Source organism: Raphanus sativus, unplaced genomic scaffold (genome assembly GCF_000801105.2).
Source record: "Raphanus sativus cultivar WK10039 unplaced genomic scaffold, ASM80110v3 Scaffold0326, whole genome shotgun sequence".
NCBI lineage: Eukaryota > Viridiplantae > Streptophyta > Magnoliopsida > Brassicales > Brassicaceae > Raphanus > Raphanus sativus.
Window position 1 is genome coordinate 26,787 of NW_026615646.1, and position 6,000 is coordinate 32,786.

Below are 6,000 nucleotides of genomic sequence, written 5' to 3' on the forward strand. Positions count from 1 at the left end.
TAGTGAAAGCGTGAAGGTTGGAGATACGTAATGGTCATGAGTAAACTAATGAGACTTGTGATTTTGTGAGCCACAAGTGTTTGAATAAATCATTATAAAGATAAAAGAACTAAACTTATTGCAAGTGGTTCACGTGTGTTGGTACCACTTGGACTTTAGTGTGGGTCTAACACTTACGTAATGTGAAATATAGAACTAGTGCGTCCGAATGATACGTGGGAAAGTTGAAAGGTAAAAGTGTTTAAGAGCAAAATATGGTTCTGGAAACGTGCAACATTTCTAGAAATACATATATTCAAAACTGAAAAGTCTCAAGCTTGGACTGAAAAAGATACGCTCGTGAAACTGTTTCACACTTATGTTATAAAGTGTTGATAGATAACTAGGTAGTGGCTAAAGAATCCAAAAAGACAAACCAATAAATGTTTGAAGATCGTCCCACGATATTAGTTTATGATGAATTATAAGTATTTTTGTTTACAAATCGCCAGATTCCAAACCTTCATTTCATTTCTTTCTTTCTTTTGAATTCAACTAAAATATGCATGAAAATATGTGGTTACTATAAAGTCATACATAAATTATAGTTGATATAACACAATTAGTATAGTCTCAACTAAAATAACACAATAATATAAGGGAAAATTGCCAAATATAACTCACAACTTGATTTCAAATGCAAAAGTATACCCAAACTTGAATCAAATGCAGAAGTAACTTAAAACACTATTGAAATTACAACCAACCCCTTATGACCAAACAAAAAAAAACATTTTTTTTTTACGTTTTTAACTCCAATAAGTCTTCTGGCTAGACGACTTACTTGAAAGTCGTCCAGTATAGTTAATCTTAAAAATAATTTATAAATTTTTTAAAAAATATTTTGATAAGTGAAAAATTGAAATCATGTAATTAAGATATGTTAAAAGTGTTATAAATTAAAATATAACAAAAGTGAATTGTTTTCAACATAGATGAATGAAAGTAGTGAGTCATGATATTCTTCGGTTTAGGTTTTGCCAACATATGTTGTAGTATTGTATGTATTCTTAGGGTTTGATTTTGGAAAGCATAAAAGTATTTTTGAAAAATATGAAATTTACCCAAATGTATTTATTTATGTGTATAGTAAACACTAAGCAAGTTTAATTTGATTTTATAACTTATTTAGTTAGTTAATTTTAGTCAATTTAGTTTAGGGGTTAAATTTAGGGTCTGGACGACTTACAAGTAAGTCTTCTAGACGACTAGACGACTTACAAGTAAGTCTTCTAGACGATTAGACGACTTACAAGTAAGTCTTCTAGACGACTAGACGACTTACAAGTAAGTCTTCTAGACGACTAGACGACTTACAAGTAAGTCTTCTAGACGACTGGACGACTTACAAGTAAGTCTTCTGGTATAGTTGATCTTAAAAATAATTTATAAAATTTATAAAAAAATATTTTGATAAATGAAAAATTGAAATCATGTAATTAACATATGTTATAAGTGATATAAATTAAGATACAATAAAAGTGATTGTTTTCAACATAGAAGAGTGAAAGTATTTAGTTTTCCGCTAAAAATATTTAGTTTCCCGCTAAAAATATTTAGAGTTTTCCGCTAAAAATATTGAAGTCTTCTGGACGACTTACAAGTAAGTCGTCTAGGAAGTCTTCTATTCAGAAGACTTACTTGAAAGTCTTCTAAATCTAAAATATTTAACCTAATTGGATTTTTTGTCTCCCTATATAAAGAAAAATTTACACATTCTCTCTCCTCCTCTCAAATGGCTGCAACAAAAATATAATGTTCATCATTCTAAAACTCTCAAACCTCTCTCTAATCTCTTTGAACTTATAAACACCAAGCTTATATCAATTGATTGTTTTTGTCTCATGTCTTTCTCACTAAGTTATCTTGTTTTTGCAGGTTTTTCATCACATGATTCTCATCTTCCACTCATTTAAAGGTAGATCTATTAATTTTAGAAATATATTTTTATGTCTCATTTTTCTTCATTTTGTACTTCTTGTTGCATAAAATTCTTACATTTTTCCTCAAACTAATATTCTCCAAAGCCACTCTAATCTCTTAGATTTGAAAACACCAAACTTTATATGAATTTTTCAGTTTTGTCTCATGTCTTTCTGAATAATCTATCTTTTTTGCAGGTTTTTAATCAGATGGTTCTCAACTTCCACTTGGATATGTACGTTGTGTTCTATATAAGTATGTTTATCTAATCTTCCACTCATTTTCTATGTTTTTAAGCCATTTGAACGTTTTTGGATGTGCAGATTTTTCAGATCTGGATATGCAGGTTTTTCAGATCTGGAAGACTTCTGGGACGACTTCCAGGAGGTCCAGACGACTTCCAGGAGGTCCATGCGACTTAAAGGAGGTCCATGCGACTTAAAGGAGGTCCAGACGACTTCTAGGAGGTCCAGAAGACTTCCAGAAAGTCCAGACGACTTCCAGGAGGTCCAGACAACTTCCAGGAGGTCCAGGCGACTTAAAGGAGGTCCATGCGACTTAAAGGAGGTCCAGACGACTTAAAGGAGGTCCAGAAGACTTCCAGAAAGTCCAGACGACTTCCAGGAAGTCCAGACGACTTCCAGGAAGTCCTCTGGATCTCCTGGAAGTCTTCTGGACCTCCTGAAAGTCGTCTAGACTTCCTGTAAGTCGTCTGGACTTCCTGGAAGTCGTCTGGACTTTCTAGAAGTTTTCTGGACCTCCTGGAAGTCGTCTGGACCTCCTTTAAGTCGCATGGACCTCCTGGAAGTCGTCTGGACCTCCTGGAAGTTCGTCTGGACTTCCTAGAAGTTGTCTAGACCTCATGGAAGTCGTCTGGACGTCCTGGAAGTCTTCTGGACGTCCTGGAAGTCGTATGTACCTCATAGAAGACTTCTGAAGAAGTTTTTTTCCATATTAAGTGGAGTCTAAGCTTGTCTTTGTAGAGAAATGATATATAATAGTTTGTTTGTGGTATGTTTTGTGATTTACATGTGTACTCCCTTAGTTGTGACATTTTTGTAAAATCATTAATAATGTTTCCCAAGATGTAATATATGTAATAAATAAGAATGTTGGTAGCTTCATACTGATACAACATTTTAAGAAGCATTTTGACCATTGTTTCAACTCATAACAATAATCATCATTGGTTTCTATAACAAAAATACTTAAGAGATGGAAAAAAATAATAGTAACTAGTTAAAGCATAACACTTTTTTACAAGTTTGTGTTGAAAATGTTTTTTTTGTAGAAGACTTACCAGTAAGTCGTCTGGTAAATCTTTTGTGTATAAGACTTATCAGACGACTTACTGGTAAGTCTTCTGTAATTGTTAAATCTTCAGACTTGTATACACAACATCTGAATGCTTTTATTCTCCATATAATGCATATATCTAACGTGTCATCTGCAAAAATTCAAAATAAAACACATTAACAAAGATAGAATATGTATGAGTTAAAAACATATTAGCTAGAAACTTTGAGTAACATGAATATTGATAACCTCATATATATCACCAATTATGTTATAAATTTCATTCAGTATCTCCAATATTGATTAATATACATGAATTAATAAGAAAATGTTAAGAAAAAATTATATTATTAGAGAAAATGAAAGTTTACTAAACATAAGTCTGGAAGACTTACTAGTAAGTCGTCTGGAAGACTTACAAGTAAGTCGTCTGGAGAGGTCATTTTTGCAATTGACTTTTAAATGGGACGACTTACTTGTAAGTCGTCCAATTTTGTTTGTTAAAAAAAACTCCAGACGACTTACCAGTAAGTCGTCCAGGACAAATAGGTTATTTTTGCATTTGACCGAATTGTGTCAGATATTTGACTTTTTCTGGACGACTTACTTGTAAGTCGTCTCTGGGAAAACAGAAAAATCAATATTTTATTATATCTAGACGACTTACAAGTAAGTCTTCTCAGGTTAGTTTTGCAATTGGAAAATAAAACTTAAATATTTAATTTTTCCTAGACGACTTACTTGAAAGTTAGAATATTTTTAGGAGATTTTTAGAATATTTTCTTAACTGAAATTCCGTTAGTTTTCGCAAAAAAACACGTATTCTTATATGTAGAAGACATCTTCTAAAACTTTAGAAGAATAATAAAAATTCTGAATACACTTTCTACTTTGAGTAGATGTAAGAGTACATTGTAGAAAACATATTCCCAGAAATTTAGAATATTTTATAAAAGTAGAAGATGCATTCGGAAGGAAAGTGGATACATTTACGATTAGTAGAATGCACTTTCCTCTTATTTAGAAATTTAGTAAATAGTAGAATAGACGTTCTAAAATAAGTAGATGAACATTTTTATTTTAGAAATCATTTTTTACTATACCATTTTCCGTAAAAAACGCATTCTACTTTTAGTAGAACGTATTTTTAAAAATTTATTTATTAATTTTTTGAACAAAAAAATTATCGACTTGTGTATATGGGTGTTTTATCAGTTGTTTATATTTTAAATAATTTTTTTGATTCAAAAATTATTTATTTCATTAGTTTTCAAAAATACAAAGAGTAAAAAAAAAAGAAAAACAAAAACAAAAATAATTTTATATCAGAAAAACAACAACCTAATTTTTTGTTTTCTTTTCTCATTTTCCCTTAAAACTAAGTGACGGAATGTCTAGAAACTTATTTACCACTAGAGCAACATCTCATCAGTCTAAGACTGGTTTGTAAACGGTTATAAAGATTGCAAAATTATCTTACAGTAAACAAATAAATTAAGGGGGATGTATTCAACCGAAAGTTTCAGGTGACTTATATTTAAATGACAAATCCACTGTTATTCAAACATGAATTTTAAAAACTCATTTAAAATCCACTGTTATTGAACTTGACATTTCGTAAAGTACTCTGAAATCCATTGTTATTGAAAATATTTTAAGTTGTGGAGTTTTAAAGTTTTGAGGTGATTTTAGGGTATTTGGGTGGAGTTTTTTAGTTAAAAAAAATAAAAACTCAAATCCCATAGTTTTAGGTGATATTCTAAAGTAGTTTAACAAAAGTCACCTAAATCTCTGCAACTTATTAAAATAATCTAAAACTCCATTAAGAATCAAATCACATCGAATGTTAAATTGAATACACCCCTAAGTAGCTTATTGGCTTATATAAAGTCTATTTAATTAGAGGGGATATTAACACAAGACCACTTTAAAGCCTTTCTCAAAGAAAAAAAACACAAAACGACTTCAAATTTCACTCACGTTAATGCTTGGTCATTTTTGCTTATTACCAAAGGTAGATATCTCCCGTAGGTGGTACGATTTTGTTTCCTAGCTTTGATTCATAAGACGAAGAGTTCTCTACCAATCGAACAGCATCATTGGGCTACACCACCTTGATTTATTTCTCTTTTGAAATATTTTTTCCATTAGATCTCATTCAATCATATTTGATATGTTGAAAGATAAATCTTTTTTTTTAACTTTATAATTCTTTTTTTTTGTAAATGGCATTACTATATAATTATTATTCTAACTTTGTAACTTGAAAGATAATTCTTTTTGTTGGTTATAAACACTGTCATTCGTAATAACTGCCAAATTTCATTCATTTCATTTATTCGATTTTTGTGAAAGTCATAACGATATATAAACATGATGGGTGTAGTCTCACAACAAACTTTCTGTCTCTTTCACAAAGGTCGCACATTTTGTTTGATTTTTATAATCGAAATTCGTTTTAAGGTCATTCAGACGGTGCTACCAGTCTCCTAAATAGTGCTGAAATTTTAATCAAAATTCTCAGGCTCCGCCGCTGACTGATGCAGGTCAAAAAGTTTTTTATTTCTTTTATGAGATAAATGCAGATTTAGGAGGTTTTTTTACTACATATTTAGGAAGGCTATAAAAAGATTAACTTGTGTAGAATTTGTGGATTTTAAAAGTTGATGGATTTTTAAAGTTACGTGGATTATAAAATTAAATATACATACATTGACTTACAAAATTTTATCATCACATTAA